Raw genomic sequence first — 25452 nt, forward strand, 5'->3', positions numbered from 1 at the left:
TCACTGGCTTAGCAATGTTATGCCAAGTTATATTTGGCAAGAAAATGGCAATATTTGGCAGCAAACGGCTAATATAAAGAACTACACATCTAATAAAGAATGAATACAAGAGGAAAGAACCTAAACCGATCGATCCTTTGTACTAAAAAAATATTGAAAATAGCCGATAGTATGATTGCATAAATTAGCTGTGGAGGCCAGTTAAGACATCAGTTTCGACAGACGCAGGGAGATCAAGCATTGCAAAAAATAATCCCTCTTCAGTACCTGACGAGATATCACCCAAGACAGCCAACAAGCCAGCTTGTATGCCATCTCTTGGCTGGAAGCCCAACTGGAAATGATCAAACACATTGTGGCTCTCAGCATAGTCTTGCAACTGCAGAGACACAACCTGTTGCATGATTTTAGAGGCCATGAAAGATTCAAAACACGTTGATATCTCATGGCACAAGAGGGTCGAATTAGATTTTTCTTTTAGCAACGCAATGACCACTGACACCACAAGGGAGCCAGGCACCACTCTTTCATGGAATGGTTTATTTATAAATTCTGCCACAAAGGTGGCAATAATTCTGGGTAGTGATGTGCAGCAAGTGCAAGGATAACGCCTGCCATGCATTTTATGAGGCGCAGAGAGTTCAGAGGTGGAAAAATATCATGAGGTGTCACTGATCTAAAAATCAAAAGAAGGAGCGTTTTGGAATGATGTCTCCTAATCAGAAGGCAACATGCCACTCCTACTAGCACCAATGTCCCAATAATGAAGGCATTTAAGGCTTCACGGTGCTGGATTGGGTTGGCTATATCTTGGATTTTAACATTACTGAAGAATTTGCAATCTTTCACCTGGCTTGTTTTCTGCTCAGCATATCTGGGTTTGCAAGAATGCCCTTTGGGCTTCAATGATAGATTTGAGGGTTTCTCCAGTAGAGCAGGGCAATCTTAAGCCCTTTTGGGGCCCTGGGCACAGACATCTTTGGGCCCCCCCCTCCATAAAACCAAAAAAATTAAGTGATCACACACCCCCTCGTCGCGATCACAACCTATAGGTTGATATACTGCCTAGCAACATTAAAAAAAGCATGTTATCTCCCTTTAAGTACCTCCCTTTAAGTACCCTTACCCTCTTCATTCTTGCTCTGATCAGAATGATAAACCAGTAGCATTTGAAGGCCAACATTAGCAATCTCCAAAGAGGTTATTTCTGTTCCAGTATAGCTACAGGATGCTTTTTATCAATCGCATCCAGGAAGGTATGCAGCCTGTAGTATTAATGCAGGACCGTATGGAAAATGTACATGTAACCCAGACTAGACAGAGAACTCACATTAGCTGCCTCATAGAATGCAAAAGTGCTCACGTATTGACAGAGGAGACCAATTGGAGGGAAGGGGAAAGCTACACATACCATAGCATGGATAGTGGATGCAGATTAGAAGCTACCAGGAAGGAGTCTGCATCCAGACAGAGTGAGATTAGAAATGGGACATGGTTTTCAAATAGTCTTACCTTTAGAGATCAAAGGAACAAGTGCTTGTGGTGTGCAATATATCAATGCTCACTTTTATAGTGGAAGCAACACTATAGCCAGAAGCCAAGGCAATGAATGAATAAGTGAGATGCCTTAACATTGGTTAAGGGATGAATCAGGGATTTGTGCCAACTCTGCAATTTCTCCATTTGAACATTTTCTTTTCCAGCCCTTTGCATGAACTAAAATAATCTCATTTTATAAAACTGACTTGGAAAGTAAACAAATCACATTACCAAACATGACCATTTTTTAAAACAAAATATTATAGAAGGGTGCTACGCAAAATGGGAATGATTCTAGCATCATTCTTTGCATCATCAAGGGAAGCTTCTGCTGGCTTCCTCTTGTGGAACAACCTCTGCCCTTCCTCTTCGTCTTGAGACGGACCTCCTCAAATTCTGGAAGCTCCTCAAGACTTTCCTTTTAATTTCTTCCTTCCCTTCTTCCCTCCTCTGCTAACCTCACAGTCGCTGTGGTTGGTGACCAGGGCCCTTATGTGTCCTCGGGGCCCCTGTCCTCCCACACCCAATCGCCTCAGCCTCTGCTTACACAAAGCACTTGCCTCAGTACCCACTGGCCACGCCATTGTAGACCTGCACTTACTCGCTTTTTGCAGCTCAACGCTCCCTAGCACTTACTATGCATGTCACTCACATCTGCTGCTAACCCACGAGCATGGACACTCCAGCACCTACCCCCACTCGCTCTTCCCCTTCTTCTCTCTCTGCACTTGCACTTTCTGAATACTCACAAGGCATAGTAGGTTTGTCTTTATCCTCCAGTGTAAATATTGTTTTTCATTCCCATGTTCCCTCCCTGTTGCCATGTGGGCGCTTTGAAACCCAATTTACTTGTTGTATAAGTGCCTAATAAATGCACAATAAATAAAATAAATATATATAAGTACCATTATACCAATCAATGTGATTTAACAGATTTAATCTGGGGTTGTCTTTTGTATTTTAAAGCTTTAAATTCTTGCTAGTGAAATTGTCATTTGTAAAAGTGCAGAAAAACCTTTGACTTTTACAAAAAAAAGCAAACCATTTTTTGTGTCAAATGAGCAGACCTTACAATATGTTTGCCCGAGGCCTACAACATCTGGTGCACTCTCTTCTTTCTACCACCCCTTCCACTCAATGGCCTACATAAGAAAAAAGATCAAGTAATGTGCTAAATGATGCCACCAGCATGCGAGAAGGCAAACCTCACAGAGGACAGCACAATAATTGAAGAGATGTTAGATGATTTGACCAAGATCAATGCACCGTCTGCTGGCAAAGCCGGGATACAAGCATGAACGCTTTGGTTCCACAGTCTTGAATTTGGATTCTTATTCACCTCTTGGACTAACAGTTTATGATCATCGTTGAAGGTGATTGCCTAGGTTTTACAACACCCCATCTGAACAAACCAATTTCTAGACCTTCGCCATATGGATCACATTTTAGTTTGTATACCAACCCCTATCTAGTGCAGGTGCAAAACCAAGTACATATCAGGCAGGATTATAAACGTCAGTCATAGGAAAGGCTCAGACAGCCTTGCTCGAATGTGCTATTCTAATCTTCCACACCAACACTGTAAGGAAGGCATGGTATCAAACAGTGAAGACAGACACAAGTGATCACAGTTCAAGGGTGTTTAATGAACTTCAATGGGTTGATTGAACACATATCTAACCCTAAATCTAAGGATGGGAGCAAGCTATGACCGTCAAAAAATAATAACAGCACTGTACAAGGTGGCACACTCGAGCTTCACACACACTCTGACTTCTCTGCCACAAGGACGCAGTTTAAAACATAGGTATCTGGGCCTTCTGCGCCAAAGTCTCTTTCCCAATAAAGGTCTCTTATTGCAGAGTGCCTGGCGTAACAAACAAGTCCAAGGTTCCTTTCTCATCAGGATTTTTACATTCACAAGTTCTCCGGTTTATTGTTCACCATGGGTCTCCCTCGATCTGGCTTGGACCACGGGTCTCCCTCAATCGGGCTCAGACTTTGTAATCTCACTTTCTTTGCTTTCTTTTTGTTATCAAAATTCAAAGACTTTCGACTGTGCAATGTCATTTTCTTAAACCACTGCAGGACCACTTCGATTCACGTCATTGCTTTTGTTTCTGACACTTCTTGGCTGGGTACATCACAATGAGACCTTTGATTGAGCATACCCGTGGTGCCGGGCCACTCTGTTACTTTGTCTCATACCTTCTCTGAGACATATTAAAGTTCAAACATTCATCGGCAATTGAGCTTTACTCGCATCTCTCTTCGCACATGTTACTATTCTTCGCCCTTGCGCTCTTCATACAATGTTGCTGCTTACAACCTTGACTTCAATACAGACTGGTCTTGCATCGGTCTCCCCAACTCACCGGCTGTGCTGATTTCTCTGGCGCTGCTCTCCTTTCTCGACTTGCAGCCTTTCTCCCCTCGTTCAGCTGCTATCTGGAAAACACTGTTCCTTTGTGTGCTTTGCCTCGCTCGGGGTGTGCTCTCGTGCTCCACCTTTTATTAGTGTGGAGAAGCTTAATGGAAGTCAGGTGTGAGTTGTTAACTGTAATTGCCTGACTTTGCCTGACGATAGTAGTGGGACATGTCAGGTACAATGCTCGGGTATGAGTGTTTTCTCCCAGAGAGGGCTGTTTGTGTGAAAGTGTTCTTGTAGGGAGGGGGGTATTTACAGTTCCGGCGGATACCCCGTCTCACCATCAGGTGTTGCACACCACGAAGACCACTCACTGAGGTGATCCTCCCGCCCTGGTCCACCCCTAGGGTCTGTATCCAAAGGCGATGGCCGTGCCCTGGTCACCAGAGAGAGAGAGCCCCGGGGACTAGTGGGTGAGACACCTTCTGGTTTCTCACAACACACATCTCTGCAATGAGTGCTTAACACACTGAGCTAATGTCTGTACCATTGTGGCACTCAACTTCTCAATATGCATTTCAGCTTTGGGTATTGCACAAGATCAACATAATTCCCACAGGAAGAAAATAATGCTACAGGAGTTGTGCAGTGGTGAACACACCGGCTGTGTATACCACAGTGATCACAGAAAGCATTACATGATGAATTGTTCAAGGCAGAACGGACTTGTCAACCACTGACAGGCAATAGGTTTAGAGCCTCAGCAGCATGCCATAAACTATCCTGACCTGTGCTATTTAAGTCTGGTGAACAATGGAATCTTACTTCTTTAGATCAGGAAGACTTGTGGGGCCCCGTCCAAGGTGGAGACCTGGGGCAAGTGCCCCTTTCACGCTCCCATAAAAACGTCTCTGCAGTAGAGGCCAGAGTCTCAATGGAAGGGTTGACCTCCAGCTTTTTCCTTACTGTCAAAAACCACATTTGATTATTTTAACTTGAGGGGTAACTCACAAGGCATGTGTCATGTCTCGCTGGCGCCGCGGCTCCCTTTGGCGGCGCTGGAGAGTGCGGACTATGTCTTTGTTTCCCTCTCCCAGCATGGCTCCTGTTACTATGGGTAGCGGTGCAGTGTTTCCGTCTTCAGTCAGACGTCCTCTGACGTCACCACGCTGTTCCAAGGATCCCGGATATGGTGCAGCAGAACCAAAGCTCAGCGCGTCGCTTCTCTCCCCAGACGCTCCGTAAGTTCGCATCTAGGGTGCATGTTACCTACATCCTCGCCTTTAAACTTACCTTCTCTCTCTACCTACCTACAGACTTGTGTCCTTATCCAGCCTCCCACTCCCGACATCCGAGACTCCTCAAGACTCTTCATCCTTCCAACTCGCTGGGTACTGCTCTTTTCTCACTCCTGTCTGATTTCTCTATGACTATACTTCAGCTCATACCCTGTTTGTTTAATTAGAATACAGAAGCAGTCAGAGTCCCGCAAATAGAATCCTTCCTGCGTTGAAGAGCGGCATACCGAGGACGATTGGATCCATCTTCGTTCCGGCAGGGTTTTCTCCCCCAGGAGGGTTTCCCTGGGATCCCTCACACAACCCCTTTTTTCCTTTCTAGGAGAGGGGAGGTGTCAGGGTCCCTAGGGGGCTCCCCAACTGCCTCGTTGATTGCTGCACCATCAGGTTAGTAATTAAAATTCTTACAGCATGATTCTTACTGATTTTCACAGCCACTTCAGGTGGGGCCATAAAGACACAAATGTTGCGAACAACAGTTTTATCATTGCCAAATAACAAGTCACATGGATCCCCCACATCAGACAGGGGACGGCCCAAACATTGCTCCTTTAATCACAAAAAAAGCAACTTGAGCTTACGTCCGTGAAAGGGCTCTTATGTCTTTGACTTCTAATCAGTTAGGGTTGGCTTAAGGATCCTAAACAGACTAATAAATCGATCTATCCATGGAACAAAGGCTGCATCATCTGCTCTCACCAACAAATCCCTACATTTGACCTGGTAAAGACAGTGCCCATTGTTGTGGGTGGATTCATTAGATAATGAATGCAGGTCATAGGCTAATAATAAGTCGATTAATTTAATACTATCAAAGTTATTTGGGCAGCTCATCCTGAAGTTTAAATCGCCCAACAGTGATGGGGCTCTAAGATATAAGGGCTGGGTAGCCAAAATGGTCAAAGCATGTCAAGAAAGAATGTTCAGGCCCCAGATGACGGTAACACAAGATCAATTTAATTCTGGTGCTGTGCAGATAAACACACGAGTGGAAGAATACACCCATAAGTTAACCTGGTCGCAGAAGCAAGGTGGGTGGATTATGTTAGAAGATTATACTGCAGAGATCAGGAAGATGGCTTGTGTAAGGAAGGCATGGTATCAAACAGTAAGAAAGGCACAAGTGATCACAGGTCAAGGGTGTTTATTGAACTTCAATTGGGTTTGAAAAACACCTATCTAATCGTAAATCTAAAGATGGGGGCAAGCTACGACCATCAAATAATAATAACGTGGTCCTAGTCGAGTCTATCAAAATGAAAGGACCTATACTGAAAAACCTATTGCCAATCCTTACTTTTAAATACAAATAGTGTGGGAAACAATGTCATGCAAAAGGAAAGTGTACAAGAAATGATATTTCAGGATATTCAAGCCGTTGGCTTCCCTTCCTCACGTTTTTAGCACGGGACAAGGTGGCACACTCGAGCTTAGCATGCTCTCTGGCTTCTCTAGCACAAGGATGCAGTTCAAAACCTCAAAATCAGGACCTTCTGTGCCAAAGTCTCCTTGCCATTCAAAGTCTCTTACTTCAAAGGGCCTGGTGCAACACAACACACATTAAAGTTCTGTTCTTCTTAGGATTTCACATGTACAACTTCCTGGGTGATTTACTGTTCACCCAGGGTCCCCCTCTGCCGGGCTCAGACCAACTTTAACACAAAGCCTTCTCAGGTGATTTACTGTTCGCCCCAGGTCCCCCTACACTGGGCTCAAACCCACTTTAACACAAAACCTTGAATTTTATCTACTTTTCCAAACTTTCCTTATTCATCAAAATCGAAGACTTTCGACTGTGTGCAGGATTTTGGTCGACCCGTCTCAGGACCCCTTTGATTCACCATTACTCCTTTTCTTCTTGTTATAACCTTTTCTCACTTTCACTTTGCCATTTGTTAGCTAGATACCTTACAGAGACCTTTGATTGGGCACCCACGCTGTGCCGGACCACTCTGTCAAAGGAACTGAATCTTGCTTTTAAAGTTCAATCTCTTATCAGCAGTTCAACATTACTTGCGTCTCTTATCACACCTGTTTTAACAATGTTCCTGTAAAGACTGGTAGGGGGTGTCTGTACTTCCGCTCTCTATATGGTAGAGGAGAGGCACAGAGGACCCCAGCCAAGATTCTCTATTATTGGTACGTGGTCGAGCAATCAAGGCCAACATTCTCAGGAGGTGATGCAGGCTGGTTCTTAAGTACAGTGTAGTCCCCGAACCCCCACAAAGGAATGTCCACACACTGTATTACTGAAAACACAGTCTTTATATAATTAATATTCAAAGCTATGTACACGATCACAATAACGCACTTTGTACTCGGAAGTCAATAATGATAAATATATACAATTCTAAAGTGGTACCACTAATGTTATCAAATCCCATTAAAGTGCATCAACTGTACGGTTAAAATGTCACACAGATTAATAACGAGGAAACCAGCAATAGAGATAAGCAGGAACGTAACATGGTTGGAACAATAGGCAGAATGCTAACCCCTACCGCTAGGCACAGTTCTGTGTGGAGATCCCCCCACCTGGGCAACCTGTAAATAAAGATATATAGCACAAGCCCAGTCCATATATTGTCCGATAGTTTTACTTCCTCCTATTAAGGTTTTACCCCCCCAATGTACCTGGTGGAGTAGAGTTCTCCGACTATGCGTCGACCGACCCTTCTTGAGTGATTCCCTTTAAGGCAGGAGTCACGGGTCGTCGAGAGGTTTTGAGGAACTCGGCGTTTGGTGTCGGGGAATCGATGGCCCTTCTTGAGTGCCCTCCCTTTAAGGCAGGAGTCACGGGTTGTCGAACGTCCGACGGTGAACCGGGTGAACTACGGCAGGGAAGTGGCAGCTTTGTTCCTAGCGGTGCTCGTCGACGACAGAGCGTTGGCGTCCTGCAAGGAAGAGGCGTGCGGGGCACCTCGGTCCTCGGTGACGATAGTTCTGGACCGCAAAGAGATGATGAAGAACTGTGGTCCTGCAAGGGCGTCAAGTCGTCGGCGTCACTGTGGTCTTTAGGTGGCGGGAAACCCACCGGTGGATGCTCCTCGGCGTATTGACGGTCGGCCCTTCTCCAGCGGGAGACAAGCGGGTGACGATGCAGACGAGAGCGTCCGATGATCAATGGAAGTTCTTAGGCAAACGGGAGCACGGCGGCTCCGGTCGGCAACGGCGGTCGACGACAGTGGTGGACAACAGTTCGGGCGCTTCTCCTTGGAGTTCCGCAACAGTCCCTGTATCGGGTCGGCAGCCAGTCGAAGGTCTGTCTGCCAGGGAGCGTTGGCAAAGATCAGCTGTGCACGATGGTCCCTCGTAGCTCGGGAAAAGGGCGCCTTACCAGGTCCTCTCTGGGTCAGTCCTTGGAAACGCATCAGCTTTCAGATTGCGAAGCAGAGTGAAGGAGGGACGCCACACTGAATAAACATGAAAGTGTTTATTATCACGGAGCTCGCCAGTCGCCCCTCTTACTTCAGGCCGCCTTTCATCTTTTATGAACTGCCGTCCCTCGCTGCGGTCACGCGACGCTCATTACAAACAAGCACGAGAGCACGCGCGACCGCCGCGAGGTACTTAACATTCTCTACACATCTTCCCCCTCAAACAGGGCAAAATTACTTTATATAATGCTTATAACTGTAATGTAAAACTTAACAACTATAATTAAAATAAATCAGAAAATTTGTCTGAACCAGAATATAATAAAAAGTCGACAGAATTGTACAGCTTGCACATGACCTAGTACCCTCCATGTCATTTGCATTTTGGATACCTTAAACATGACTAGAGCACCATAATGTCAAGTCTCATAATCCCTCATCCACACTGGCTTAGACCTGGACCTATGTGAAGAATCCTCTTCAACTTTTGACCTTTGACTGTCATCTTCTCTGGCCTTCCCACCTGTCTTTTCCATGTTCTCATCCGGCACCCCTCCTCTCACCTTCTCATTAAATCTAGTATTATCCTCCTCCACCTTCCTCAACTGTTCCTCACCTTCACTCCTCACCTCATCACCCGCCTTCGCCAATCTTCCTTTCGACCAAACTTCACCACCTTCCAGAACTACCACATTACTTTTTACTGCACATATCTTCTTCTTGCTAATACTGCAATGACAACATTAACCACTAGGGCGCACATTTGCCCCGCTTCACTGTACTATACGCACTTCTTTCTTAATAAGGCTCTTGTTGTCTCTGAGTTCCTCTCAGCTATGCCTCCTCCCTGATGCAGATACTTTACTGTCCTCTGGGAGGCAGTCTTCCTGTGCACACTGTAAGCCACTGGGGTTTCACCTCTGCTGTAGCTTTAATGTCCTGAACACACCCCTCTTATGTTGTCTTCCAGCCTCCTCCCTGGCTATGCCCCCAGCCCCCCCTCTCCCTGCTCCTCACCTTCGTGTCCAATGAGAGGGGGAGTGGGCGACACCCACCAGGACAAACAGCCTTTCCTTGTGTGGCCGTTCGAGTGAGAGTGGGGAGAACGTCCCCCTGCAGCGCCACGCTCCGAGGCACTGCGGAGACAGCTGCTCTTCAGGCCCCCACCTCTCCACAGGCTTCCTCCTGTCTCCGTCTTGTAATCAGCACGTTCCGCTTCAAAGGAAAACGTTGCTGGGCTCCTCAGCAAGCTCTGTATCCCATCCTCGTTGCCACTTGAAGGAGGGACGCCACACTGAATAAACATGAAAGTGTTTATTATCACGAAGCTCGCCAGTCGCCCCTCTTACTTCAGGCCGCCTTTCATCTTTTATCAACTGCCGTCCCTCGCTGCGGTCACGCGATGCTCATTACAAACAAGCACGAGAGCACGCGCGACCGCCGCGAGGTACTTAACATTCTCTACACAGAGCAACAGCACTTCTTCTCGTCCAGCGGGGCTTCAAGGTCAAGCGTCAGTTACTCCAGTTACTCGTCGTAGTGGACTTCAGCTTCTGAACACAATTCCTAGCAGTGAGAGGTCCCCAGATATTCTGTTGATCTCCCATTCATTCCGCTGGGTCACACTCAAGCATCCAATCACGACTAAGGGCATTCATGCAGGCAGGCAGCCAATCAGGCACACGAGGTATTCAGGCCATTCACTTCTCTCCAGACACTCAAAACAAGTTATGTGTATTGGGACAAGTACCCAGCCATTCAACACTCCAAGCTGCATTCATACCGGTTTCGGGCAGGGTTGTCTCAGTCATTGTGTCAACCACCAGATACTAGACACCCACAACACAGAATGCATATTCGTCACACACTCTATTCACCCAGGTCCCACCCACAGGAGGTACCCACAACATACATCACCGGGAAGGCTCCAGGTAGTCTGGCCGGGCCTTCACAACCAGGGGCGTAGGAGACACATACAATCTGGGGGGGACAGGGAACACCTTGGGGACTTTGCTTTTTTTATTTATCTATTGTGTTTTAGTCAAAGAACTCGACTTTTCCCAAAATTAAAATTTAAAATAGCAGTACGTATTAAATTACAAATATCATCACTGTATAAAACAAGAGAAAAGAAGAAAAGAAAACAGAACATTTTTTTTATTTATTTATTTTATTTTTACATTTGTAAAGCGCCACACAGCCCAGAGGCATCGGGGCGCTGTTGCAAGATAATGACTTAGTTTCAGTACAAGGAGGGGTAGATAGAGGAGGTTACAGCGAGATCGTATCTACCCCTAGCCTGGGAAAAAAAGGACGTTTGACATTACATTGGTTATACAATTGACATGGCCCAAGAGGGGTTTATACAAACAGCATTGTTTTTATTGCTTTCCTGAAGCACAAGTGGGATTTGATACCTCTAATCTCGGCGGGTAATAAGTTCCAGTTGGTGGCGGCGAGGACTGGGAAGCTAGTGCCACCTGCTCTGGTTCTGAGGCTTTTTGGAATTGCTAGGCGGTTGGTGTGGCTAGATCTAGTTGGTCTGTTGGAGGGGGGATCGGAGAATCTCTGCGCAAGGTAGCGTGGCGCTGTGTCCTGTCGGCATTTGTGGGTGAGTGCCAGTGATTTGAAAAGGATTCGTTCCTTAACTGGAAGCCAGTGGACGGATTTTCTGGTGGCTGAAATGTGGTCTCTTTTCGAGATTCCTGTTGCTGCTCTGAGGGCATTGTTCTGCACCGTTTGAAGTTTTTTAATGTTTTTGGCTGAAGTGCCTAGTAGGAGTGCATTGCAGTAGTCTAGGCGGGATCCTATGATAGCTCTTGCGATGGTGAGGGAGTTTTCCTGCGAAAGGAAGGGCCTTGCTGCGGTGATAAGTTTTGAGTGGTAGGCTGCTGCTGAAGAGATTGCGTTGACCTGTCTGTCCATGGTGAGGTTGGAGTCCAGGTAGACTCCAAGGGTTTTGACTGTTTTGGAGACCGAGATGCAGCAGTTGTCGATGATGAAGGAGTCATATTGGGACCCCATTTTATTGATTGTGGCAGGTGATCCGATGATGAGTAACTCTGTTTTTTCGCTGTTGAGGCAGAGCCAATTCTCAGCCATCCAGGTTTGGATGGTGGTGTAGATGGAGATGAGGGTTTTTTGGTCGGCTTCATAGTCTCCGGTGAGAGGGATGAGGACTTGTGTGTCGTCCGCGTAGTTTGTGTATGTGATGCCCATTGCATCGAGGTATTTAAATAGTGCCCTTGTGAAAAGGTTGTACAGAGTAGGAGATATGCAGGATCCCTGCGGGACACCGCATTTAATGAGATGTGACTGGGCGCAGGCTGTGTCCGAGAAGACTTTCATTTCTCTGCCCTTGAGGAAGGATGCTATCCAGGCGGTGGCTTCTGGTGAGAAGTTGCCCGCTGTAGAGAGGTGGTGGCAGAGGGTGTCATGATTGACCAGGTCGAATGCCGCCGAAAGGTCTAGTAGAAGTAGGAGAGCTGGTTTGCCTACGTCTCTTAGGTCATCGATTTGGTTCTTGAGGTCCAGTAGTGCTGTTTCTGTGCCATGGTTTGGCCGGAAGCCAGATTGCCGGAGACCAAGTAGGTGATGCGTTTCTAGGTAGTTTTGAACTTGGATGTATGCAGCTTTATCCAGGATTTTGAGAAGGAATGGAACTGTTGTGATGGGCCTGTAGTTCCCTGGTACCTTGGGGTCTAGTGTGGGTTTTTTCAGTAATGGGCGGACCCAAGCTTCTTTGAGGCAGGATGGCACTTGGTTGGATCTGAACGAGGCATTGATGAAGGCTGTGAAGAACGGTACTAGTGAAGGTGCGCTATCCTTGATGAGCTGGGCAGGACATGAGTCGCCTTTACAGTTGGAGGGTTTGATGGCGTTGAGTATGGTTCGGACTTCCTCTTCTGTCATCTCCCGGAACGAGAAGGCTGGGATTCCGGAAGGGGCGGTGTTCTGGTGTAGGTTGGATAGTTGTTGCGATAAGGCTTTTTGGTGAGTGATGATTTTATCTTGCAGAGTATTCAGTTTGTTGAGCATGGCTTCTTGGATGTCATTGCACCATTCTTTGTCTTTATTCAAGGGGTTAGGGGGGGGATTTGGGGACTCCAATTCTCTGAAGATAGCGAAGATTTCTCTGGATCCGGATTTAGCGTTGGCGATCCTGGTATTGAAGGAGTTGGCTTTGGCAGCAATGATGGTGGATTTGTATTGTTTGGCGGTGTCTTTAAAGGCTTGTTTAGTGATCTCAGTGGGGTTCGTTTGCCAGGCTTTGAGAGCTAGTCGTTTTTGTGAGCGTAATTTCAGGAGATCCTGAGTGAACCAAGAGTTAGTTTTTTTGGTGGGTTTAGCTTTCCTCAGTGCCAAGGGAGCAATGGTATCTATGGCCTTGGTGATAATGGCGTTGAAGGTTTCTGCGAGAGTGTCTGGGTTGTTGGTGAAAGGGTGTTTGAGTTCGGAAACCAGGAGATGGGGAGATAGTCTTTCCTTGGTTAGTTGCTTGGTGCTCCTCGTGAGGGCAGGCAGCAGAGCTTGGTGAGCGGTGGGTGGAGTTCTAGAATAGTTGATATTGAAGTGGATGATGGAGTGGTCCGACCAGGGAATGGGGTCAATGATGGGCGTCGATATCTGACAGTTGTGTTGGGTGATCCAATCCAGTATGCGGCCTTTGTTGTGTGTTGGTTTTAACACCTCTTGTTTGAATCCAAGTGTTGTGAGGGCGTTGTTGAACGAGGTGGCATTCCTGTCTGAGGGGTCATTGAGCCCGAGGTTCATGTCACCCAGGAGGATGGACATGGTGGTTTTCTTGAGGTTGTTGCTGATGGTGTGTAAGAGCGCTTCTTGGAATTCTCCCGCTGGTCCTGGTGGGCGGTATGTGAGGTGGGCGGTGATGGTGCAGCTAGGTGAGGGGTTGATTTTGACGAGCATGTAGTCACAACTGTGTGAGGGGTCTCCTAGTATCTTTCTGATAGGGATGGATTGTTTGGCTATCAGTGCGACCCCCCCTCCTTTTTGTGTATTGCGGTCTTGCCTGAAAATTGTATAACCATCGGGTAGGGCAATGGCTAGAGCAGGGCCTGCGGCTTCATGGAGCCATGTTTCGCAGATAAATAGTAGATCAAGGTTGGAGTTGCATATGAGGTCGTGGATATCTAGGGCGTGTGCCGGGAGGGAGCGCGCATTGATGAGGGCGCATTTGAGTATTGATGGTTTGCTTAGGGTCGATACGCTAGCAGTGGTGGGGGCGCACATACCAAGTGGTTTACCAATATCGTCAGTGGCAGCAGTAGAGACAGTGCTGGGCGCACCTAAATCACACATCACAGTAGCAACAGTGGCAGCAGCAGAGGCAGTGCTGGGCGCACCTAAATCACACATCACAGTAGCAACAGTGGCAGCAGCAGAGGCAGTGCTGGGCGCACCTAAATCACACATAGCAAGTGGAATCACAGTAGCATCAGTGGCCATGGCTGTAACATACATAACAAGAGTGTTGGTGTATGCATCATGCCTCGAGTTACATTCAGTGGAGGCAGTACATGAGGCGTGCTTTGCGTTCATATCGCAAATTGCACCGGTAGATACAGCAGCGGTGGTCTTGATGGCAGCAGGTACAGTTTTGGCCCGGATGGGGGTAGTGGGTTTCGTGATGGGGGTTGCTTCTGAAAACCGGCGACCTGCAGGGGGGCATGGTTGATGCCTGTATTGCATTGCGTGCACAGCGGAGGAGACAGGCTGGCAGTACCGGGGCGGTGACCAGAGGGTGATTGGGACATGCAGTGCGGCTGAAGGGAGAGATATCCTCGTGCAGAGGCGGTCGTTTCTGCAGAGATAGGAGAGGGGGACCATGCAGGCGGGCGGGGCTGCTGTGCGGGCTCGTAGGCGTGATAGCCTGCTTATTAGCGGTGCGGGGGACCAATTAAAGGGGGGGTCTTACCTTTGGTCGGTATCCGCACCTTCGAGCAGCAGAGAGCAGACGAGAGCTCTGGATGTGGCCTTTTCCCTGGGCCTTCGCCCTGTGGCTTCGCCTGTCGGTCGCCTCCGCCTACTTTTAAAGCAGTAGGGGAGGGGCTGGTAGGCTTCACGGGCCTATTGGATGCTCGGGCCGCGGCGGTGATGATGCGGCGGCCATCTCTGTTGTTGATGGTGGTTGCTATGGCAGCGTAGGCGGCCATTTTGGAGGGGCCGAGCTCCTCGTGGTTTGCAGCAGATGCCGTGGGTGCTGATGCACGGCTGTATGGGCGGATGCACTCCGGTGCGAATTCGGATGCTGGTGGGGGGGATCCTCGGGGCAGCAGCTGATCCTTCTCTCGCAGCAGAGCAGACGAGAGCTCTGGATGTGGCCTTTTCCCTGGGCCTTCGCCCTGTGGCTTCGCCTGTCGGTCGCCTCCGCCTACTTTTAAAGCAGTAGGGGAGGGGCTGGTAGGCTTCACGGGCCTATTGGATGCTCGGGCCGCGGCGGTGATGATGCGGCGGCCATCTCTGTTGTTGATGGTGGTTGCTATGGCAGCGTAGGCGGCCATTTTGGAGGGGCCGAGCTCCTCGTGGTTTGCAGCAGATGCCGTGGGTGCTGATGCACGGCTGTATGGGCGGATGCACTCCGGTGCGAATTCGGATGCTGGTGGGGGGGATCCTCGGGGCAGCAGCTGATCCTTCTCTCGCAGCAGAGCAGACGAGAGCTCTGGATGTGGCCTTTTCCCTGGGCCTTCGCCCTGTGGCTTCGCCTGTCGGTCGCCTCCGCCTACTTTTAAAGCAGTAGGGGAGGGGCTGGTAGGCTTCACGGGCCTATTGGATGCTCGGGCCGCGGCGGTGATGATGCGGCGGCCATCTCTGTTGTTGATGGTGGTTGCTATGGCAGCGTAGGCGGCCATTTTGGAGGGGCCGAGCTCCTCGTGGTTTGCAGCAGATGCCGTGGGTGCTGATGCACGGCTGTATGGGCGGATGCACTCCGGTGCGAATTCGGATGCTGGTGGGGGGGATCCTCGGGGCAGCAGCTGATCCTTCTCTCGCAGCAGAGCAGACGAGAGCTCTGGATGTGGCCTTTTCCCTGGGCCTTCGCCCTGTGGCTTCGCCTGTCGGTCGCCTCCGCCTACTTTTAAAGCAGTAGGGGAGGGGCTGGTAGGCTTCACGGGCCTATTGGATGCTCGGGCCGCGGCGGTGATGATGCGGCGGCCATCTCTGTTGTTGATGGTGGTTGCTATGGCAGCGTAGGCGGCCATTTTGGAGGGGCCGAGCTCCTCGTGGTTTGCAGCAGATGCCGTGGGTGCTGATGCACGGCTGTATGGGCGGATGCACTCCGGTGCGAATTCGGATGCTGGTGGGGGGGATCCTCGGGGCAGCAGCTGATCCTTCTCTCGCAGCAGAGCAGACGAGAGCTCTGGATGTGGCCTTTTCCCTGGGCCTTCGCCCTGTGGCTTCGCCTGTCGGTCGCCTCCGCCTACTTTTAAAGCAGTAGGGGAGGGGCTGGTAGGCTCCACGGGCCTATTGGATGCTCGGGCCGCGGCGGTGATGATGCGGCGGCCATCTCTGTTGTTGATGGTGGTTGCTATGGCAGCGTAGGCGGCCATTTTGGAGGGGCCAAGCTCCTTGTGGTTTGCAGCAGATGCCGTGGGTGCTGATGCACGGCTGTATGGGCGGATGCACTCCGGTGCAAATTCGGATGCTGGTGGGGGGGATCCTCGGGGCAGCAGCTGATCCTTCTCTCGCAGCAGAGCAGACGAGAGCTCTGGATGTGGCCTTTTCCCTGGGCCTTCGCCCTGTGGCTTCGCCTGTCGGTCGCCTCCGCCTACTTTTAAAGCAGTAGGGGAGGGGCTGGTAGGCTTCACGGGCCTATTGGATGCTCGGGCCGCGGCGGTGATGATGCGGCGGCCATCTCTGTTGTTGATGGTGGTTGCTATGGCAGCGTAGGCGGCCATTTTGGAGGGGCCGAGCTCCTCGTGGTTTGCAGCAGATGCCGTGGGTGCTGATGCACGGCTGTATGGGCGGATGCACTCCGGTGCGAATTCGGATGCTGGTGGGGGGGGATCCTCGGGGCAGCAGCTGATCCTTCTCTCGCAGCAGAGCAGACGAGAGCTCTGGATGTGGCCTTTTCCCTGGGCCTTCGCCCTGTGGCTTCGCCTGTCGGTCGCCTCCGCCTACTTTTAAAGCAGTAGGGGAGGGGCTGGTAGGCTCCACGGGCCTATTGGATGCTCGGGCCGCGGCGGTGATGATGCGGCGGCCGTCTCTGTTGTTGATGGTGGTTGCTATGGCAGCGTAGGCGGCCATTTTGGAGGGGCCGAGCTCCTCGTGGTTTGCAGCAGATGCCGTGGGTGCTGATGCACGGCTGTATGGGCGGATGCACTCCGGTGCAAATTCGGATGCTGGTGGGGGGGATCCTCGGGGCAGCAGCTGATCCTTCTCTCGCAGCAGAGCAGACGAGAGCTCTGGATGTGGCCTTTTCCCTGGGCCTTCGCCCTGTGGCTTCGCCTGTCGGTCGCCTCCGCCTACTTTTAAAGCAGTAGGGGAGGGGCTGGTAGGCTTCACGGGCCTATTGGATGCTCGGGCCGCGGCGGTGATGATGCGGCGGCCATCTCTGTTGTTGATGGTGGTTGCTATGGCAGCGTAGGCGGCCATTTTGGAGGGGCCGAGCTCCTCGTGGTTTGCAGCAGATGCCGTGGGTGCTGATGCACGGCTGTATGGGCGGATGCACTCCGGTGCGAATTCGGATGCTGGTGGGGGGGATCCTCGGGGCAGCAGCTGATCCTTCTCTCGCAGCAGAGCAGACGAGAGCTCTGGATGTGGCCTTTTCCCTGGGCCTTCGCCCTGTGGCTTCGCCTGTCGGTCGCCTCCGCCTACTTTTAAAGCAGTAGGGGAGGGGCTGGTAGGCTTCACGGGCCTATTGGATGCTCGGGCCGCGGCGGTGATGATGCGGCGGCCATCTCTGTTGTTGATGGTGGTTGCTATGGCAGCGTAGGCGGCCATTTTGGAGGGGCCGAGCTCCTCGTGGTTTGCAGCAGATGCCGTGGGTGCTGATGCACGGCTGTATGGGCGGATGCACTCCGGTGCGAATTCGGATGCTGGTGGGGGGGATCCTCGGGGCAGCAGCTGATCCTTCTCTCGCAGCAGAGCAGACGAGAGCTCTGGATGTGGCCTTTTCCCTGGGCCTTCGCCCTGTGGCTTCGCCTGTCGGTCGCCTCCGCCTACTTTTAAAGCAGTAGGGGAGGGGCTGGTAGGCTTCACGGGCCTATTGGATGCTCGGGCCGCGGCGGTGATGATGCGGCGGCCATCTCTGTTGTTGATGGTGGTTGCTATGGCAGCGTAGGCGGCCATTTTGGAGGGGCCGAGCTCCTCGTGGTTTGCAGCAGATGCCGTGGGTGCTGATGCACGGCTGTATGGGCGGATGCACTCCGGTGCGAATTCGGATGCTGGTGGGGGGGATCCTCGGGGCAGCAGCTGATCCTTCTCTCGCAGCAGAGCAGACGAGAGCTCTGGATGTGGCCTTTTCCCTGGGCCTTCGCCCTGTGGCTTCGCCTGTCGGTCGCCTCCGCCTACTTTTAAAGCAGTAGGGGAGGGGCTGGTAGGCTCCACGGGCCTATTGGATGCTCGGGCCGCGGCGGTGATGATGCGGCGGCCATCTCTGTTGTTGATGGTGGTTGCTATGGCAGCGTAGGCGGCCATTTTGGAGGGGCCGAGCTCCTCGTGGTTTGCAGCAGATGCCGTGGGTGCTGATGCACGGCTGTATGGGCGGATGCACTCCGGTGCGAATTCGGATGCTGGTGGGGGGATCCTCGGGGCAGCAGCTGATCCTTCTCTCGCAGCAGAGCAGACGAGAGCTCTGGATGTGGCCTTTTCCCTGGGCCTTCGCCCTGTGGCTTCGCCTGTCGGTCGCCTCCGCCTACTTTTAAAGCAGTAGGGGAGGGGCTGGTAGGCTTCACGGGCCTATTGGATGCTCGGGCCGCGGCGGTGATGATGCGGCGGCCATCTCTGTTGTTGATGGTGGTTGCTATGGCAGCGTAGGCGGCCATTTTGGAGGGGCCGAGCTCCTCGTGGTTTGCAGCAGATGCCGTGGGTGCTGATGCACGGCTGTATGGGCGGATGCACTCCGGTGCGAATTCGGATGCTGGTGGGGGGGGATCCTCGGGGCAGCAGCTGATCCTTCTCTCGCAGCAGAGCAGACGAGAGCTCTGGATGTGGCCTTTTCCCTGGGCCTTCGCCCTGTGGCTTCGCCTGTCGGTCGCCTCCGCCTACTTTTAAAGCAGTAGGGGAGGGGCTGGTAGGCTCCACGGGCCTATTGGATGCTCGGGCCGCGGCGGTGATGATGCGGCGGCCGTCTCTGTTGTTGATGGTGGTTGCTATGGCAGCGTAGGCGGCCATTTTGGAGGGGCCGAGCTCCTCGTGGTTTGCAGCAGATGCCGTGGGTGCTGATGCACGGCTGTATGGGCGGATGCACTCCGGTGCGAATTCGGATGCTGGTGGGGGGGATCCTCGGGGCAGCAGCTGATCCTTCTCTCGCAGCAGAGCAGACGAGAGCTCTGGATGTGGCCTTTTCCCTGGGCCTTCGCCCTGTGGCTTCGCCTGTCGGTCGCCTCCGCCTACTTTTAAAGCAGTAGGGGAGGGGCTGGTAGGCTTCACGGGCCTATTGGATGCTCGGGCCGCGGCGGTGATGATGCGGCGGCCATCTCTGTTGTTGATGGTGGTTGCTATGGCAGCGTAGGCGGCCATTTTGGAGGGGCCGAGCTCCTCGTGGTTTGCAGCAGATGCCGTGGGTGCTGATGCACGGCTGTATGGGCGGATGCACTCCGGTGCGAATTCGGATGCTGGTGGGGGGGATCCTCGGGGCAGCAGCTGATCCTTCTCTCGCAGCAGAGCAGACGAGAGCTCTGGATGTGGCCTTTTCCCTGGGCCTTCGCCCTGTGGCTTCGCCTGTCGGTCGCCTCCGCCTACTTTTAAAGCAGTAGGGGAGGGGCTGGTAGGCTTCACGGGCCTATTGGATGCTCGGGCCGCGGCGGTGATGATGCGGCGGCCATCTCTGTTGTTGATGGTGGTTGCTATGGCAGCGTAGGCGGCCATTTTGGAGGGGCCGAGCTCCTCGTGGTTTGCAGCAGATGCCGTGGGTGCTGATGCACGGCTGTATGGGCGGATGCACTCCGGTGCGAATTCGGATGCTGGTGGGGGGGATCCTCGGGGCAGCAGCTGATCCTTCTCTCGCAGCAGAGCAGACGAGAGCTCTGGATGTGGCCTTTTCCCTGGGCCTTCGCCCTGTGGCTTCGCCTGTCGGTCGCCTCCGCCTACTTTTAAAGCAGTAGGGGAGGGGCTGGTAGGCTTCACGGGCCTATTGGATGCTCGGGCCGCGGCGGTGATGATGCGGCGGCCATCTCTGTTGTTGATGGTGGTTGCTATGGCAGCGTAGGCGGCCATTTTGGAGGGGCCGAGCTCCTCGTGGTTTGCAGCAGATGCCGTGGGTGCTGATGCACGGCTGTATGGGCGGATGCACTCCGGTGCGAATTCGGATGCTGGTGGGGGGGATCCTCGGGGCAGCAGCTGATCCTTCTCTCGCAGCAGAGCAGACGAGAGCTCTGGATGTGGCCTTTTCCCTGGGCCTTCGCCCTGTGGCTTCGCCTGTCGGTCGCCTCCGCCTACTTTTAAAGCAGTAGGGGAGGGGCTGGTAGGCTCCACGGGCCTATTGGATGCTCGGGCCGCGGCGGTGATGATGCGGCGGCCATCTCTGTTGTTGATGGTGGTTGCTATGGCAGCGTAGGCGGCCATTTTGGAGGGGCCGAGCTCCTCGTGGTTTGCAGCAGATGCCGTGGGTGCTGATGCACGGCTGTATGGGCGGATGCACTCCGGTGCGAATTCGGATGCTGGTGGGGGGGATCCTCGGGGCAGCAGCTGATCCTTCTCTCGCAGCAGAGCAGACGAGAGCTCTGGATGTGGCCTTTTCCCTGGGCCTTCGCCCTGTGGCTTCGCCTGTCGGTCGCCTCCGCCTACTTTTAAAGCAGTAGGGGAGGGGCTGGTAGGCTTCACGGGCCTATTGGATGCTCGGGCCGCGGCGGTGATGATGCGGCGGCCATCTCTGTTGTTGATGGTGGTTGCTATGGCAGCGTAGGCGGCCATTTTGGAGGGGCCGAGCTCCTCGTGGTTTGCAGCAGATGCCGTGGGTGCTGATGCACGGCTGTATGGGCGGATGCACTCCGGTGCGAATTCGGATGCTGGTGGGGGGGGATCCTCGGGGCAGCAGCTGATCCTTCTCTCGCAGCAGAGCAGACGAGAGCTCTGGATGTGGCCTTTTCCCTGGGCCTTCGCCCTGTGGCTTCGCCTGTCGGTCGCCTCCGCCTACTTTTAAAGCAGTAGGGGAGGGGCTGGTAGGCTCCACGGGCCTATTGGATGCTCGGGCCGCGGCGGTGATGATGCGGCGGCCGTCTCTGTTGTTGATGGTGGTTGCTATGGCAGCGTAGGCGGCCATTTTGGAGGGGCCGAGCTCCTCGTGGTTTGCAGCAGATGCCGTGGGTGCTGATGCACGGCTGTATGGGCGGATGCACTCCGGTGCGAATTCGGATGCTGGTGGGGGGGATCCTCGGGGCAGCAGCTGATCCTTCTCTCGCAGCAGAGCAGACGAGAGCTCTGGATGTGGCCTTTTCCCTGGGCCTTCGCCCTGTGGCTTCGCCTGTCGGTCGCCTCCGCCTACTTTTAAAGCAGTAGGGGAGGGGCTGGTAGGCTTCACGGGCCTATTGGATGCTCGGGCCGCGGCGGTGATGATGCGGCGGCCATCTCTGTTGTTGATGGTGGTTGCTATGGCAGCGTAGGCGGCCATTTTGGAGGGGCCGAGCTCCTCGTGGTTTGCAGCAGATGCCGTGGGTGCTGATGCACGGCTGTATGGGCGGATGCACTCCGGTGCGAATTCGGATGCTGGTGGGGGGGATCCTCGGGGCAGCAGCTGATCCTTCTCTCGCAGCAGAGCAGACGAGAGCTCTGGATGTGGCCTTTTCCCTGGGCCTTCGCCCTGTGGCTTCGCCTGTCGGTCGCCTCCGCCTACTTTTAAAGCAGTAGGGGAGGGGCTGGTAGGCTCCACGGGTCTATTGGATGCTCGGGCCGCGGCGGTGATGATGCGGCGGCCATCTCTGTTGTTGATGGTGGTTGCTATGGCAGCGTAGGCGGCCATTTTGGAGGGGCCGAGCTCCTCGTGGTTTGCAGCAGATGCCGTGGGTGCTGATGCACGGCTGTATGGGCGGATGCACTCCGGTGCGAATTCGGATGCTGGTGGGGGGGATCCTCGGGGCAGCAGCTGATCCTTCTCTCGCAGCAGAGCAGACGAGAGCTCTGGATGTGGCCTTTTCCCTGGGCCTTCGCCCTGTGGCTTCGCCTGTCGGTCGCCTCCGCCTACTTTTAAAGCAGTAGGGGAGGGGCTGGTAGGCTTCACGGGCCTATTGGATGCTCGGGCCGCGGCGGTGATGATGCGGCGGCCATCTCTGTTGTTGATGGTGGTTGCTATGGCAGCGTAGGTGGCCATTTTGGAGGGGCCGAGCTCCTCGTGGTTTGCAGCAGATGCCGTGGGTGCTGATGCACGGCTGTATGGGCGGATGCACTCCGGTGCGAATTCGGATGCTGGTGGGGGGGATCCTCGGGGCAGCAGCTGATCCTTCTCTCGCAGCAGAGCAGACGAGAGCTCTGGATGTGGCCTTTTCCCTGGGCCTTCGCCCTGTGGCTTCGCCTGTCGGTCGCCTCCGCCTACTTTTAAAGCAGTAGGGGAGGGGCTGGTAGGCTTCACGGGCCTATTGGATGCTCGGGCCGCGGCGGTGATGATGCGGCGGCCATCTCTGTTGTTGATGGTGGTTGCTATGGCAGCGTAGGCGGCCATTTTGGAGGGGCCGAGCTCCTCGTGGTTTGCAGCAGATGCCGTGGGTGCTGATGCACGGCTGTATGGGCGGATGCACTCCGGTGCGAATTCGGATGCTGGTGGGGGGGATCCTCGGGGCAGCAGCTGATCCTTCTCTCGCAGCAGAGCAGACGAGAGCTCTGGATGTGGCCTTTTCCCTGGGCCTTCGCCCTGTGGCTTCGCCTGTCGGTCGCCTCCGCCTACTTTTAAAGCAGTAGGGGAGGGGCTGGTAGGCTTCACGGGCCTATTGGATGCTCGGGCCGCGGCGGTGATGATGCGGCGGCCATCTCTGTTGTTGATGGTGGTTGCTATGGCAGCGTAGGCGGCCATTTTGGAGGGGCCGAGCTCCTCGTGGTTTGCAGCAGATGCCGTGGGTGCTGATGCACGGCTGTATGGGCGGATGCACTCCGGTGCGAATTCGGATGCTGGTGGGGGGGATCCTCGGGGCAGCAGCTGATCCTTCTCTCGCAGCAGAGCAGACGAGAGCTCTGGATGTGGCCTTTTCCCTGGGCCTTCGCCCTGTGGCTTCGCCTGTCGGTCGCCTCCGCCTACTTTTAAAGCAGTAGGGGAGGGGCTGGTAGGCTTCACGGGCCTATTGGATGCTCGGGCCGCGGCGGTGATGATGCGGCGGCCATCTCTGTTGTTGATGGTGGTTGCTATGGCAGCGTAGGCGGCCATTTTGGAGGGGCCGAGCTCCTCGTGGTTTGCAGCAGATGCCGTGGGTGCTGATGCACGGCTGTATGGGCGGATGCACTCCGGTGCGAATTCGGATGCTGGTGGGGGGGATCCTCGGGGCAGCAGCTGATCCTTCTCTCGCAGCAGAGCAGACGAGAGCTCTGGATGTGGCCTTTTCCCTGGGCCTTCGCCCTGTGGCTTCGCCTGTCGGTCGCCTCCGCCTACTTTTAAAGCAGTAGGGGAGGGGCTGGTAGGCTCCACGGGCCTATTGGATGCTCGGGCCGCGGCGGTGATGATGCGGCGGCCATCTCTGTTGTTGATGGTGGTTGCTATGGCAGCGTAGGCGGCCATTTTGGAGGGGCCGAGCTCCTTGTGGTTTGCAGCAGATGCCGTGGGTGCTGATGCACGGCTGTATGGGCGGATGCACTCCGGTGCGAATTCGGATGCTGGTGGGGGGGATCCTCGGGGCAGCAGCTGATCCTTCTCTCGCAGCAGAGCAGACGAGAGCTCTGGATGTGGCCTTTTCCCTGGGCCTTCGCCCTGTGGCTTCGCCTGTCGGTCGCCTCCGCCTACTTTTAAAGCAGTAGGGGAGGGGCTGGTAGGCTTCACGGGCCTATTGGATGCTCGGGCCGCGGCGGTGATGATGCGGCGGCCATCTCTGTTGTTGATGGTGGTTGCTATGGCAGCGTAGGCGGCCATTTTGGAGGGGCCGAGCTCCTCGTGGTTTGCAGCAGATGCCGTGGGTGCTGATGCACGGCTGTATGGGCGGATGCACTCCGGTGCGAATTCGGATGCTGGTGGGGGGGATCCTCGGGGCAGCAGCTGATCCTTCTCTCGCAGCAGAGCAGACGAGAGCTCTGGATGTGGCCTTTTCCCTGGGCCTTCGCCCTGTGGCTTCGCCTGTCGGTCGCCTCCGCCTACTTTTAAAGCAGTAGGGGAGGGGCTGGTAGGCTCCACGGGCCTATTGGATGCTCGGGCCGCGGCGGTGATGATGCGGCGGCCGTCTCTGTTGTTGATGGTGGTTGCTATGGCAGCGTAGGCGGCCATTTTGGAGGGGCCGAGCTCCTCGTGGTTTGCAGCAGATGCCGTGGGTGCTGATGCACGGCTGTATGGGCGGATGCACTCCGGTGCGAATTCGGATGCTGGTGGGGGGGATCCTCGGGGCAGCAGCTGATCCTTCTCTCGCAGCAGAGCAGACGAGAGCTCTGGATGTGGCCTTTTCCCTGGGCCTTCGCCCTGTGGCTTCGCCTGTCGGTCGCCTCCGCCTACTTTTAAAGCAGTAGGGGAGGGGCTGGTAGGCTTCACGGGCCTATTGGATGCTCGGGCCGCGGCGGTGATGATGCGGCGGCCATCTCTGTTGTTGATGGTGGTTGCTATGGCAGCGTAGGCGGCCATTTTGGAGGGGCCGAGCTCCTCGTGGTTTGCAGCAGATGCCGTGGGTGCTGATGCACGGCTGTATGGGCGGATGCACTCCGGTGCGAATTCGGATGCTGGTGGGGGGGATCCTCGGGGCAGCAGCTGATCCTTCTCTCGCAGCAGAGCAGACGAGAGCTCTGGATGTGGCCTTTTCCCTGGGCCTTCGCCCTGTGGCTTCGCCTGTCGGTCGCCTCCGCCTACTTTTAAAGCAGTAGGGGAGGGGCTGGTAGGCTTCACGGGCCTATTGGATGCTCGGGCCGCGGCGGTGATGATGCGGCGGCCATCTCTGTTGTTGATGGTGGTTGCTATGGCAGCGTAGGCGGCCATTTTGGAGGGGCCGAGCTCCTCGTGGTTTGCAGCAGATGCCGTGGGTGCTGATGCACGGCTGTATGGGCGGATGCACTCCGGTGCGAATTCGGATGCTGGTGGGGGGGATCCTCGGGGCAGCAGCTGATCCTTCTCTCGCAGCAGAGCAGACGAGAGCTCTGGATGTGGCCTTTTCCCTGGGCCTTCGCCCTGTGGCTTCGCCTGTCGGTCGCCTCCGCCTACTTTTAAAGCAGTAGGGGAGGGGCTGGTAGGCTTCACGGGCCTATTGGATGCTCGGGCCGCGGCGGTGATGATGCGGCGGCCATCTCTGTTGTTGATGGTGGTTGCTATGGCAGCGTAGGCGGCCATTTTGGAGGGGCCGAGCTCCTCGTGGTTTGCAGCAGATGCCGTGGGTGCTGATGCACGGCTGTATGGGCGGATGCACTCCGGTGCGAATTCGGATGCTGGTGGGGGGGATCCTCGGGGCAGCAGCTGATCCTTCTCTCGCAGCAGAGCAGACGAGAGCTCTGGATGTGGCCTTTTCCCTGGGCCTTCGCCCTGTGGCTTCGCCTGTCGGTCGCCTCCGCCTACTTTTAAAGCAGTAGGGGAGGGGCTGGTAGGCTT

The sequence above is a fragment of the Ambystoma mexicanum genome, chromosome 8 (assembly GCF_040938575.1).
Source record: "Ambystoma mexicanum isolate Mex_15411 chromosome 8, UKY_AmexF1_1, whole genome shotgun sequence".
Lineage (NCBI taxonomy): Eukaryota > Metazoa > Chordata > Amphibia > Caudata > Ambystomatidae > Ambystoma > Ambystoma mexicanum.